At 35.5% G+C, this 15,681-nt stretch overlaps 1 protein-coding gene across 2 annotated transcripts in view; it reads left to right on the plus strand.

The window, feature by feature from the left end:
* The first annotated feature begins 13,807 nt into the window (after window positions 1-13,807).
* The window catches only part of LOC143251008 (uncharacterized), a 78,861-nt gene continuing 76,987 nt past the window's right edge, over window positions 13,808-15,681 (plus strand). Inside the window, exon 1 of one of the 2 annotated variants that reach the window (XM_076502283.1) lies at window positions 13,808-13,873. The gene's annotated coding sequence lies outside the window, so the exon portion shown is untranslated. The other variant, XM_076502282.1, reaches the window with a different exon arrangement.

The following is a 15,681-nucleotide window of genomic DNA, read 5'->3' on the forward strand; positions in this document are numbered from 1 at the left end:
TCATAACCCTCATCTACAAGCTGATAAGTGGTATACAACTGGATAGACTCAGAGGCATTTGGGGTGAAGTGTCTTGCTAAAGAACAGAACACTTAGCAGGCAAGTCTCTAGCTCACAACCTCTTGACTACGAGATCAAGACACTCACGACTCGACCACGATGTCTCCATTCAGAAATATCTTGTCCCAGAAACAATGAGAAAGCGATACTAGAATGACAGCAATTATAGATAAAACTCACTGAAGCTTTTATTTTTAAGAAAGAAGACGACTTTTAGTTTTTTAAGGTTTTTCTCTAAGCTTCATCATGAGGTTAACACTTCATCGGCTTCACTGAAGAGTCAGAACGATTGGAAAAGTAGCGAGGCGAAAAGTTAAATAATAAAATGTATTTCTCTATGCTACTATTTGTTTTCTTACGAAAGCAAAATTTGTATTCCAGTAGCGAGAAATAGCGAGATGAAATGTTTTGTTTATTCGTTTGTATTGAATTTCGTGTAAAGCTACACAAGGGCTATCTGCGCTAGCCGTCTCTAATTTAGTAGTGTAAGACTAAAGGGGCTACTAATAAATTATAATTTGATGACGATATGGTATTTAATAATAAAAAAACGAGTTTCGTTCTGAATAAAGCTAAATTAATATGTTCTTATATTCTGGGCTCACTTTGTGGAAAAATCAAACGTGAAGTTTACAAGGCACTGTTTAGTGCGAGTTCGATGTCATAAAATTGTTACACATAATTTCTTTATTTTACTTTTACGTAGCACTAGCAATGTACAGTCACTTGCCTTTTTCGAAAACACGGCTTACTCTATCGAAGCCTACAATGGTATGTATGTATTACTTGCAACAAATCATGGTCTACTCATTTACCAACGAATAGTGGGATTGACCGTGACATTATAATGCCCTAACGGCGGAAAGGGCGAACATGCTTGGTGTGACGGGGATTCAAACCCGTGACGCACATAGTGCGAGTCGAGCGCCCTAACCACCTGGCCATGCCGAGCCTGGTGAAATACTAAGTAATAAAATGTATTTCTCTGGATATGCTACTATTTCCTTTCTTATAATACAAAGTTTATATTCCAGCATAAACTATGTTGTTGAATCTGACTCTATTTGCTTATTAGACTTTTGATTTATACCATATTTTTTACCTTTAAAGATCAACATCAAATAATAGGCCAATTGAAACAATTTCCAGCACGTTGGAGGCCTGGCACAGCCAGGTGATTAAGGCGCTCGACTCGTAATCCGAGGGTCGCAGTTTCGAATCCCCATCACGCCAAACATGCTCGCCCTTTCAACTGTGGGAGCGTTATAATGCGACGGTTAATCCAACTATTTATTGGTAAAAGAGTAGTCCAAGAGTTGGCGGTGGATGGTGATGACTAGCTTTCCCTCTGGTCTTACACTGCTAAATTAGGGACGGCTAACGCAGATATCCCTTGTGTAGCTTTGCGCGAAATTAAATAACAAACAAACCAGCACGTTGGAGAGTTCCTTGGAAATTTATTAGATTTTGAAGTGAGAAAGAAAAAAAACTACTGTTTTCACAAACTCTTTATGAGTTACAACAATGGCAAAAATTATCAAAGTTTGCTGTAGCACCAATATTCTCCGACGTCGTATCGCACCAAGACGGCTGGACACGGCCCAATTCGCCGTCGAGTAGCGGGTTGAAAGATTATACGCTCAAGACGTGAAACAACTAAACAGGTTCACACTTTGAACTGTGGGTGAAATGAAACAGTGACAGTCGCTCCATTATTCGTTTGAAAGAACTTTGTAGCTGCGGGTCTTGCTGGACTGCTTTCCTCTCTATAGTCGCTAGTTCAAAAATAAAGACAAATATACGTAAACTTTAGGAGTTTCTGAACTAGCCATTAAGCCTACTTGCGAATAAAATGCCGTTTAGGTTGAAATAAAACTTAAATTTCTAGTAAAAAACTTAGACATTTAATTCTTAACCAAGACGTAATTCATGTGCCACACCGTTTAAAATTCAGTTTCAAATATACACATCCAAAGACAAAATTAAACGTGAAACGATTATATGGAAACGATGGTTATATAAAGCAGATCATTTGAATTTAAAAGTATCCAATTTCAAAGTGTTTTACTTTTCAGAGATTTTTGACAAAAATGTATGTATGTTTAAATTCTCAAGAGGTAAAGTTTCATCATTTATCGGTCGTTATAAACAAATACCGGAAGATGCTTATAACTTGAACTAATTTTAAAAATGTAAGTGCTTTGCAATATTGAATGTTTAACATGAAATATATCAACCGATGTCCGGAGAAAGACGAAAAGAAGAACCTCTTACCTACTAATGACAGAACGTTTTAAACACAATATTAGAAACTATACTTTTTGTAAAGTGTTCTAAACACAATATTAGAAACTATACTTTTTATAAAGTGTTCTAAAGACAATTTTAGAAACTATACTCTTTATAAAGTGTTCTAAAGACAATTTTAGAAACTATACTTTTTATAAAGCGCTTTAAAGGCAATTTTAGAAACTATACTTTTTATAAAGTGTTATAAGACAATTTTAGAAACTATACTCTTTATAAAGTGTTCTAAAGACAATTTTAGAAACTATTCTTTTTATAAAGTGTTTTAAAGGCAATTTTAGAAACTATACTTTTTTATAAAGTGTTTTAAAGGCTATTTTAGAAACTATACTTTTTTATAAAGTGTTTTAAAAGCAATTCTAGAAACTATACTTTTTATAAAGTGTTTTAAAGACAATTTTAGAAACTATAATCTTTATAAAGTGTTTTAAAGGCAATTTTAGAAACTATACTTTTTTATAAAGTGTTTTAAAGGCAATTTTAGAAACTATACTTTTTTATAAAGTGTTTTAAAGGCAATTTTAGAAACTATACTTTTTATTAAGTGTTTTAAAGGCAATTTTAGAAACTATACTTTTTATAAAGTCCTACTGAATAAATCGGTTGTTTTACGTATTACGTTATTGGCTATACATTTTAAGTGTTCATCCATTGGGCACTACTTCATTACTGTTGGTCTCCAAATTTATATAACAGATATCTCCGCAGATCATTCCCATACAACTCTCATTGTAGCAAACTGAGGATGTAGAAGTGTGAGGCTAGCAGCGCAGCCTGGTGGCAAGTGATGTTAGTTATGACCAACAATAAAAGAAATATCTTGTTCAATAATTTGTTGTTGTTTTTTCCTTGTATTTACAACTTTTCATGAAAAGTTGGTATTTGTTGATACTGTTAAGAAACTAGAAATAACTAAAGTAAAAATACTTAAATATTTACTGAATATTAATTATTCTATCTTCTAGATACGTGGTTTTAAATACTCTCATGACCCAGCCAGTAGCGCAGCAGTATGAATGCGAACCTATACCACTAGAAATCGGGTTTCAATACTTGTCTGTGATGGGCAGAGCAAAGATAGCCCTTTGTGTAGCTTTGTGCTTATTAAATACATATAAAAACAGATGTTTTATTATTATTTTATTACATCACTCTGTTTTTTACAACTAAAACGTAACTATGGTATGTATTCTAAAGACGACTGGCAAGGGAATTAGAACTTTAATCAAAATACAGTACAGAATGACGTTTCAACCTTCCTGGATCATCTTCAGGTTAACAAATATGATATATTTAATTATAATGCATTGAAAACCACACAATTTTATAGAGAGTTTTTTTTTTTTGACGTTCCCTTTAGTGTTCGTTCAATAAACAAAATCAATGTGTTCTTTTTCTTTTGATCAAGAGAAGGGCTGCCACAAACTCAATTCTGTTATGGTTCTATCTTGTGTAATATACCATCCCCATCTAGAGACACTGTTTAAATATAACACTTCAACATCTAGAAAAGTAACACGTCAAACGTTAGAAAAATACTATCAAACAGTCGTCCGATATAAGTAAGGAAATTTGTCAGTTGTAAAGTAAGATAGATTTTGCAATTAAAAAAACCATTTATCGTAGTACATTCAACAATCTAGAATATAAAACGATTTTATATGATAAACATAACTCAACAATGTAGAAATTAACTATTTAATTACTTTGGTTTTTACACTTTCATGGTTGTGAACATTTTAAAATATTGTGACATGTGTGTTTCTCGCAGAGCTCTATAGAAATTATTCTAAAAATCACATTTGATTACCTCACAGTTTTTATCTTATTAACTAAGTGAAGGTGAATATATTATTATTTTATCATAGAAAGAAATATTTCTTCTTTGAACTCTAGAAAGTTTTTAATTTGTAGTTTCAGCTTCTTCGTAAAGAAGCCTCCCAGTGGCTCAGCGGTAGGTTTGCGGACTTATAACGCTAAAACCGGGTTTCGATACCCGTGGTGAGCAAAACACAGATAGCATGTTTACGAACTCACAAACAAGATATATGGTTTTGATTCCCGTGGTTGGCGGAACAAGGATAGCCATTTGTGTGACATTGTGCTTAATTTAAAACAATATCTTCGCTTTTATGCCGATTTGATGACGTAACACCAAGTTTTATGAACATTAAAGATGGAAAGTTGTTTATTTGGTTTATTTTCACAAATTTACATAAGGACTGCCTTTTCCACCTAGTTCTAATTTTAAGCTAATGGATTAGAGGAAAGGCAAGTTGTCACAAACACTTACCGCCAACTCTTATCAAATAAAGGAATTTGACTGCAAATCTTATAACGTGCCCAGGGCCCCAGTTATTTGGGAGATATTTTGCTTCAACGAAATACGAACTATGGATATCCAGATTAATAATCCTGCATTCGAAAGACTAGGTCATATCCTGTCCAAGCTACTAGGTTGAATCGCTATATAGGAGAGTGGCCTGGCATGGTCAGGTGGTCAGGGCGCTTGACTCGCAATCTGACGGGCGCGGCTTCGAATCCCCGTCACACCAAACATGCTCGCCCTTTCAACCGTGGGGGAGTTATAATGTTATGGTGAATCCCGCTATTTGTTGATAAAAGAGTAGCTCAAGAGATGGAGGTGAGTAATGATGACTTCCTCCCTTCCGTCTAGTCATACACTGAAAAATTAAGGACGGTTAGCGCAGAAAGCCCTAGTGTAGTTTTGCACAAAAGTAAGAGAACAGACAATCCAAAAAAGTGATTTTAACTGAACAGCAATTTAAATAAAAACATATCTCGAGTAGGTAAACTGTTTATTTTGAAAATAATATTATATTATTTATTAAAATTTTTTCGTTGAAACGTAAGATTTATTTAAAAATGTACAATGGAGTTAAGCTTAGAACACCCCGCTTCAGAAATGTGTCAGTTGATAAACGTTTGAACTTTTAATATGTCTTATTAGGCCCGGCATGGCCCGGTGGTTAAGGAGTTCGACTCGTAATCTGAAAGTCGCGGGTTCGAATCTCCGTCGCACCAAACATGCTTATCTCCTTCAGCCGTGGGAACGTTATAATATTATGGTCAATTCCACTATTCGTTGGTAAAAGAGTAACTCTAGAGTTTGCTGTGGGTGGTGATAACCACCTGCCTTCTCTCTGATCTTACCCTGATAAATTAGGGACGGCCAGCGCAGATATCCCTTAAGTTGCTTTGCATGAAATTCAAAACAAACCAAACTAATGTTGTTTATGGCTACCAGTTGCCATTGACTGCATTTTAATTTTTTTTGCTTTTTTATTATTTTATAATTAAAGACAATCAATATTCCTTAATACGACACTTACATTATTGTGGTACATGAACGAAAGGAAAATAGTTTTTATAGTTCTTATGTGCTGATTTTTTCATAATATGATTACTTAATGTTAAACATCGTAATAACCAAATATACTCTTAAGATATCCTATTTCATAAAGCAGATTATTCAATTTTACCCATTCTTATTAATTATGTCTTACGTCATTCTTGTTTATGTTTCATTTATGATAATTCATCCAATTCAATCCCGTCATGTAATAAGTTTACGAGCGTAAAAATATGCTCTGACTTATTATCTTGAAAATTGAAATTCAAAATGTACCTCTGTGTTAAGCAGGAAGAAACAACAACAACTTGATAGAAACACCAGAAATTCGGGTCGATGACCCCTTTACCCTAATTCCTGAGAGACTGACTGACTTTTCATTTCTAAGAAATGGAAGAAAAAAATAATCGAATATTCCTTCCGAGCGCGTGCTTGCTATTTTATATTCTCGTGCTCACATTACTCAATAAACAGAAACAATTTCAGATCTGACACAAGTAAAATTGGGCACTAATCGAATTTGTGTTGCATGACTTTGACCTTTCAGTCCAACAAATTGAACAAGAAGCTCATATCTATTAGTCTGGTGACGAGAGTTGTAAAACTGTTGAGCCTTTTAACCATCCGACCTATGAAACATCGTAAGAAAAAACAAATGTAAGAAAAAACAGGCAAAATAAATCTGTTTTCTTCATGTATTATACAATTAACAGATAAATAACGTCTTGTGTTTTTTTCATTAAAAAAGACGTCTTAATGTCTGGGAGCAATTCAACAATTTTCCACTTTTCTAAGTCAAAATGTTCACCGGTTGCGGTGAAGTGTTAGAGGTGGACAGATTTCATCCCTCTACGATAAACTACCAAAAGTTTAAGTCAGATGATGAAAACCGTCATTTCGGTACCGTGTAGTTGAATAATTATAGAACACATTAGTATGATTGAGAAAAGTCCCCTTGAATTTTGTTTTGTGAAAAAAGCAGAGAGATTTGCTGTCTAACTATTAAAACTAATCACTATATTCAATATCTTCATTTAACAACAAAATAACTTATTTTTTCTAATCTAATACTTTCACGATTGTATAACATTTCTGTACAAGTAAATCCAATCTATTTCTTATTTATTTGTGTTTTTTTAACTTTATAGGTTACAAACAGTGTCGTAAGTACAACAATAACCACTTGAAATTCCTGTGCCCTTTCCTTCAGTACTTCAATATTCATTTTGAATTTCGTGTAAAGTTACAAGAGGGCTACCTGAGCTAGCCGTCCATAATTGTAATATTAGAAGGAAGGCAGCTACTCAGTATCACCCAACGTCAAGTCGTGGTGTGTATTTTATTAAGGGATAGTGGGATTCACCATTACTTATAACGCCCACACGGCTGAAAGGACGAGCATGTTTGGTGGGACGGGGGATTCGAACCCACGACACTCAGATTACGAGTCAAGCACTCTTTCCTATTTGATCTTTATTTTTGCCTCCGTTCTAATTATGCGAAAAACATTCTTTATAGATCCTGTCAGTTCGTCAAGCACTTCACAGTTTTTTAATTGATGGGAGTTGAGATTCACTTTATGTAACAACTTCTCGTTTATTATATACTTTTCAAAACAAGAAACGCAAAAGGGATATTTTTGTTATTTTAAAGAGAAATATATGTAATAATGTTACAAGCTCAGAGTATGTGATGTTACACGTGTTAAGGCACTGATTGCCAGACCAAAATGACAATAAAAGTTGTGCACTTTGAAAACGGAGGAAAACATCAGATTTTTCGCCAAAACGCATGCGTGTCCAATAAATTTGTTTGAGAGATCTGCATGTTCTGCAAGTGCAACATGTGCAAAATCCCTATAAAAGTGACGGGTTCTCGGTTTCCATAGCTCAGTGTTAAGCCACCAACACGCAATACAGTTACGCTAAGACTGACTGAATCACAACGCAACAACGTCATTGGTCGCTTGGAAGCAGGCGAATCTCGATCAGATGTTGCCAGAGCTGTGAATGTCCACCTGAGCTCCATCACAAGGCTATGGAATCGTCACCAACAACATGGATCAACTCGTGACCGTCCACGATCTGACAGACCTCGTGTGACCACGCCCGCACAAGATAGCAACATCCGGTTACATCACCTTCGGGATAGGACCATCACTGCGACGTCTACTGCCTCAACCATACCAGGGCTGCGTAGGATTTCCGATCAGACCGTACGCAACCGTCGACGAGATTCTTAGGCCCCATGTGCAACCCATCATGGTGAACGTCAACGACGTTTTTCAACATGACAACGCCCGTCCTCACACAGCCCGACTCACCACTGTCTTCTTGAGACACCACAACATCAACGTTCTTCCATGGCCCTCCAGATCACCAGATTTAAACCCCATCGAACATCTTTGGGACGAGTTGGACCAACGTCTGCGACGGCGACAACCTCAACCGCAGACTCTACCTCAGCTTGCAGCAGCTTTACAGGCTGAGTGGACAGCCATTCCACAGGATGTGATTCGTCATATCATCGCTTTCATGGGCAGGAGATGCCAAGCAGTTATTGATGCTCATTAGGGGCATACTCGTTATTGACGTTGAGTGACGTTAAACTTCAACTAGTGAGCGTGGACTTCGCCTTTGCAGACTTTAGATGTTCAGCAGTGAATGTGCAAAGTTTCACACATGTCATACAGAACTACCCTGAATAAACTTGTTAACAATTTGTCTCATATTTTGCCTTTTGCGTTTCTTTTTTTGAAGAGTATATTTGTGTTCTATAACTTATGAAAAAAAAAGAAATTTATAGTCAATAAAGATACGTATTATTTCCAGTGATCTAGTATTGAAAGATCGTGATTGAAGTAAAACAGGTGACCAAGGCAGGGCCAGGTGGTTAAGGTATTCGTGGTGTTTTATCCCATAAATGGTTTTTATTTCTTTAAAATAGGACTTATCAATATTTCCACAGTTGATGGGAAGAAGCACAGTGACCGTCACAATAAAATCTTATCCTCTCTGTTATGGCCCGGCATGGCCAAGCGTGTTAAAGCGTGCGAATCGTAATCCGAGGGTTGCGGATTCGAATCCCCGTCGCGCCAAACATGCTCGCCCTTTCAGCCGTGGGGGCGTTATAATGTAACGGTCAATCCCACTATTTGTTGGTAAAAGAGTAGCCCACGAGTTGGCGGTGGGTGGTGATGACTAGCTGCCTTCCCTCTAGTCTTACACTGCAAAATCAGGGACGGCTAGCGCAGATAGCCCTCGGGTAGCTTTGCGCGAAATTCCAAACAAAACGAAGTAAAACAAAGATTTGTTTAACAATTACTTTCTTAGAAAACAACTGCTTGGCTGTAGGAAATCTTACCACTAATTATTTACATTATTAATATAGAAAAAAAAAAAGAAGACATCATTTAACCTCAACCTACCAGTTCGTCACAGTGAAATGAATTAAACAAAAATAGAAGTTTGCCACATCACTTGATATCCACCCTTTCCGCTGATTCCGTGATGGAATGTATGGTAATTTATTTGTGAGAGTCATTTGAGGTCTGGTTTACGAAGAAAAAAAAAAGTTTGAATTAGTTTAAAATGTGAGAAGAAAAACGGAGCAAAACAATGCGAAGAAAGAAACAGAAAAGTGAAATTCAAATAAGTAAAGATTTATCAGTTTTGTTTTAATAGTTTGTATAACTCTATGTAATAGAAGCAACATTAGTCCTCTGTTAAAACATCCTTCTACCATAAGTACATCCCTTTTTACGGTTTGGTTTGGTTTTTGGAATTTCGCACAAAGCTACTCGAGGGCTATCTGTGCTAGCCGTTTCTGATTTTGCAGTGTAAGACTAGAGGGAAGGCAGATAGTCATCACCACCCACCGCCAACTCTTGGGCTACTCTATTACCAACGAATAGTGGGATTGACCGTCACATTATAACGCCCCCCACGGCTGGGAGGGCGAGCATGTTTGGCGCGACTCGGGCGCGAACCCGCGACCCTCAGATTACGAAGCGCACGCCTTAACGCGCTAGGCCCCTTTTTACGGAAGCACAAAAGTACCACAGATTAAAGTTTATAATTTTATTGTCAGCCATGAGACATTGTAAGTTGATTTACAATCATGATCAAAAAGCTATTTCGTTTTACACGACCGTTATGATCAAGTGGTTAGGGCCCTTTACTCCCAAAATGAGGGGCATTGGTTCGAATTCTCGTCACACCAAACGTGCTCGCCCTTTCAGCCGTGGGGCATTATAATTTGAGGCTAATTCCACTATTTGTTAGTAAAATATTACATCACAAATTGGTGGGTGATAATGACTAACTGCCTTCCATCTGATCTTACACAGATAAATTAGGGACGGCTAGCGCAGATGGTTCTCATGTAGATTTATGTGCAATTCAAAACAAATCGTTTCACGAAATGTGTAATATTGCATTTTCCACTGAATAAGAAAAGTTATAACGTGTAGAAACCACAAACTAAATCTTTTATTACTTAATATATGAACATAAATATATTTGTATTCATATATAACTGTTTAAACGGTTTTTAATTCACCCAGGTTTTTTATTCAGTCCTAAATGTACATAATGTGTTCATTCTAGGATTATGTCTCTTTTGTTAACGCTCAGAACTTTTCAACCTCACATCTGGATTGCTCATTTGATACTTCCTGTAGTGGGTCTTTAAGTGTTATCCAGGACGTCGCTTACACGTGAAAATAAAATATTTGGAAATTCTGGTCACTATTTTCTGTTAATGTGACTTGGCTAACGACGAAGCATAGAGTTGAATGCAACTCTTAGGAAAGTTATATCTCCTAATGTCTGTCAAGTAACGTTTACCCGATTGTCTGGCCAACAACTGTTAATAAATGTTAGGAGTTGACCAATCGTCATATTTTATTTAAGAGTTTATTTTACTAGTGTAGCTTACACAAAACTCAGATAAATAGCTTATTCTCTACTCGAGATAAAGGCAGTGACGAAAAAAAAAAGATATAGGCTGGAAAATAACCTAAATAACTGATAGATGCTTGATTGCTGGTCACGATATTTTCTGAATGATTACAGAAAAATTCACATCACGTAGAATTGTAGACTTCCACAGTTTATGGTTTAATAACGGCACAAAAGAGCAGACTCTTTCTTAAATGTCCCATTACAGAAACTACCGAATCGTGACATGCACGCTCTGTGCGTGAAAGAAGTAGAAACGGTAGCATAATAACCAACTTTATAAGAAAAGCCTCTAATATAACCTTAAAGTCAGTTTTTATGTAGAAGACGGTAAAAAGAAGTAACAAAATGAGGAATATTTACTGGAAATTATCACATATAATTAGGGCGTTTTAACAATTCCAAAAGGTTTTATTACACCAAATCTCGTAGCAATTGGAGGTGTGCTTTTTCCATTCTCGGAATGAACCTGACACAGGAGCTGTTTTTGATTTAACCGCCAGTTCAACTGGTTTAGTCCAAGTGTTTTCGTACTAGCTCAAGTTCTATTAGGTAACTTTGTTTACTGTTATTGGAATGGCTCTCTTATTTGTTGTTCAATTTCTATCTTTGCAAGAATTTTAACACTGTGTCAATGTTATTTAACACTATGCCAACTTACCTTAACATTTTGATAACATTTTTTTAACACTGTGTCAAATTTGCCTTAATAATGTGTCAAAGTTAATTTTAACATTATGTCAAAGTTATTTTACACTATGTTAAAATAATTTTAACATAGTGTTGAAGTTACCTTAACGCTGTTTTAAAGTCGTCTATGCCATGTGAATGTGTAAGAGGTTACTTATTTATCAAGGTTCACCTTGTCAGTAAGATATAAGGGATTTACATTTTAGTATTTCTTTTCCATTCACTATTAATTTTGGAATACATATCACGACTTTTATAAATTGGAATCTTTGTTCAATTACTGCTGACAAGCTCGATAGCCTTAGTCCAGTCTTTGTTATAAACTAGAAGTTCTGCCTAGAAACTACTGAAAAACTTTGTAACTTTAGCGCAGTATTTGTTATAAACTGGAAGGACTGTTTAGAAACCACTAACAAACTTGATAGCATTAGTCCAGTCTTTGTTATAAGCTAGGAGGTTTTCTCGGTTTCTGCTCACAGACTATTTGTTATATGTCATTTCAATCCTGATGTAATATACTAAAGTATGAAATCGTCATTATTGCTAGAAATACAGAATGACTTTCTCGCGCAGCTTCAAGAGCACCCATTCAGTGAAACGTATTAATCAAAGTGGTAATAATTATTTTCTGTAGCACTTAATAACTGAACACAAGCTCATTGAAGTCCATTAAACACGTCTACACAGACATATAGACAGTTATGTCCAATTACAAAACCAAAACCTTTACTTTACCTAAAATATACGCTATTTAACATTAACAATTAAGAAGCTTGTGAGAACATTTAACGAGATTTTCCTTTAAGAAAAAAGAAGACTATACAGGATATATTTTTATTCCAGCTTAACCGTAACTTCGATTTAAGAGTCCTAGTGGGTTTTTGTTTGTTTGTTTTGAATTTCGCGCAGAGATACACGAGGGCTATCCGCGCTAGCCGTCCCTAATTTAGCAGCGTAAGACCAGAGGGAAGGCAGCTATTCATCACCATCCACTGCCAACTCTTGGGTTACTCTTTTATCAACGAATAGTGAAATTGACCGTCACATTATAATGTCCCCACAGCGGAAAGGGTGAGCATGTTTGGTGTGACGGGTATTCATACCCACGACCCTCAGGTTACGAGTCGAATGTCTCATCCACTTGGCCATGCCGGGCCTTGAATTATCTGATTGACTTTTCTTTTATTAATATTATTATAAAATACAGCTGTCACGAGAAACATTCCTTAAAATCTTGAATAATGTACTTAAAAGACAATGGTTGTTGATAATTGTTATTGTTATCACTATGACGAACAGCTAAACATAGAGAGAGAAAACAATAGATTAATCACGAATCTTTTAAAAAAGCAAATTTAAATTTATATTACAACTCACTTAATTCTAATCGTAATTTGGATCGATTAATGACATGCACTTATTTGCATAAATTTTGAGTGATTCTTAGGGTAACATTTCATGTATATAAAAACATGTTCATTTTCATCATCTTTTACCTTAAAATATATTTAAAAAATGTCTCAGCTCTTTTCATGTCACTAACAAGATATTTTGTCTTGCTAAGTAACCTGTTAGATTTCGAGGTTTAACATGTTACACTATTTGACAAAAGACAGTGAGTTCGTGCCCGCTTATAACTGGCGAACAGTTAGAGCAATTGTCACCAAACCTGGAATGTGCGCTCAGAGTTATATGGATAGTGACAAAGAGTGGTTGTCGTTCGGATAAGATCCCATTAAGTTTATCTTTGGGTCCCGGTATTTTTACCGTGTGTTTGTGTTGAACGGATACATAAGTGTCGCATAAACGTCTGGAATATCCTTGGAGTTTTTGAATGTGTGTTACCGGGTTTGTTTGAAGTAATATATGTTATATTTAATAACAATAACAGAGAGGAACGGGCTATCCGTTCCTAATTTAGCAGTGTAAGACTAGAGGGAAGGCAACTAGTCATCACCACCCACCGCCAACTCTTGGGCTATTCTTTTATCAACGAATAGTGGGATTGACCGTTACATTATAACGCCCCTACGGCTGAAAGGGCAAGAATGTTTGGCGCGACGGGGATGCGAATCCGCAACCTTCGGATTACGAGTCGCACGCCTTAACACGCTTGGCCATGCCGGGCCATAACAGAGAGGATAAGATTTTATTGTGACGGTCACTGTGCTTCTTCCCATAAACTATGAAAATATTGATAAGTCCTATTTTAAAGAAATAAAAACCATTTATGGGATAAAACACCACGAATACTATTTACAACCTTATCTAATATTAAGTATAGAAATATGTTATTATTAAGTCTGGTTACAATAACTTGATGTATTTGTACTTTCGTCGTAAATAATTCCTTTTACCTAAAAACCACCGGTAGGTGGCTTACTTATGTGTTTTTGTATTCGCTTTGGAACTCGGCCGAACCTTTCCAAATACTCCAGTCACCAACACTGAGGAAAGAGGGAGACCCTTTCAAATACATCACGTGAGTACTATGCGTGAGCGCGTGCGTTCTTGTTCAGATGTGATAGCACACGTACAAGAGTTTGATATATCTACCTTCTTCAAACTGTGGCTCCGCCGCGTGCGTTAGGAATTCTCGCAGGCTGAGGAGAGAAAATCCTTACGTTCTAAACTTATTGACAACATAATTTCACGTATACTGCACTTCCGGTAATATCGTCCTGACGAATAGAAAATAAGGTCGTCTAATTGTTAATAAAAACTATTGTAAGTGAATTTAAAAAGTAAAAATAAGAAAGCACTTTAAAGATCTGTTATCGTACACAACCGAAAAGGAAAAAAAGAAACGGTAAGTTTGTTTATGATGTGCTACTTTAAGGTTTAATGTGCTTGATACATAAGTAACAGCTGCATATTTTAAACTGTAACAACTAATTTATAATATATTTAAATAGATGTTTTAGGTTAAAGTGAATGTGAAATACAGTTGCAGCTGTTCGCTTATTTCTTTTTGTCTTTTAAGTGAATTAAATTAGTACAATATGTTGTTTAAACAGAATATTTTGTGAAGTGAAATTCTATGACACACTGACCGGAAAGATTAAATAGCTTTTGGATAAAATCTTAAGATAAATTAACTAATACATCTAAACACTTTAAAATAGTCTACTGGATCAATCTCGCGGATAAACTGGTGATTCTACGAATTAAAACTGAAGGAAATATTGACTAGTAAGATTAAACACTTTAATTTAACTTGTGGATAAAAAAATTAGATAGACGAACCAGTAACGCTAAACAGTTCAATTTAGTTTGTGAGATAAAACTCAAAGGTAAATAATAGGTATGACGGAACAGTTTAAACTAGTTTGTGATATAAAAACTAAGTGATATGGTTCACTAAACGTTCTTGAAATATCTTGTCAGAAATAAAATTGTCACAGGAACCATGTATCTTATTACGGACAGTTTAAAACAAATAGTGATTCAAACATTTGGAGGAAATAGGGCTACTCATGTAATGGAAATTTTTTTAGTTAATACAATATTTAAGGACAGTAATCATTTTTAAGATACTCGCATAATAATGTTTTTTTGTGAACTGTGAATAAAATGTTTGTTGTTAAAAGTGACAGGTACCTTTAATGTTTGTTGTTAAAAGCGACAGTTACCTTTAATGTTTGTTGTTAAAAGCGACAGGTACCTTTAATATTTGTTGTTAAAAGTGACAGGTACCTTTATGTATCAGAAATATGTTTCATGTTAAGCATAACATTTTATCCCACGAAAATTGTGACAAACTGTTACACTTATTTGTCACTATCTTAACTTGCAGTTTTAATATTAACTTACAAAAGATATGTAAATAAAATTTCTATAAATAATAAATAAATTATTTTCATCATGAAACCTGTGAAATAACAATACATATCTACAATAATATATCTAAACGATTCCAGTCTCAAACGGTTCGATCGACCATGTCTGTCTATGCAGGTATAATGATAAAAGAAATTATGTCATCCACTAATTAAGTTACTGAGAGAGCAGTTTTGATCAACGAGAATTCTAGCATCGATCAATTTCCTACACGGTAAACTTCCAATGGATCTGCGTTTCAACATTTTGAGAAATAAATACAAGTTATAAAGACTGTTAAAGGTTATTTTTAATATCCTCTGAGGTCTGGATATTAAAGCTAATGCATCGCGTCTCGCCCCTCACTAGTACAGCGATATGTCTCTGGATTTACAACGCTAAAATCAGGGATTTGATTCCCCTCAGTGGGCTGAGCAGATAGCCCGATATAGCTTTGCTATAAGAAAAACA

The sequence above is a fragment of the Tachypleus tridentatus genome, chromosome 5 (assembly GCF_004210375.1).
Source record: "Tachypleus tridentatus isolate NWPU-2018 chromosome 5, ASM421037v1, whole genome shotgun sequence".
Taxonomy (NCBI): Eukaryota; Metazoa; Arthropoda; class Merostomata; order Xiphosura; family Limulidae; genus Tachypleus; species Tachypleus tridentatus.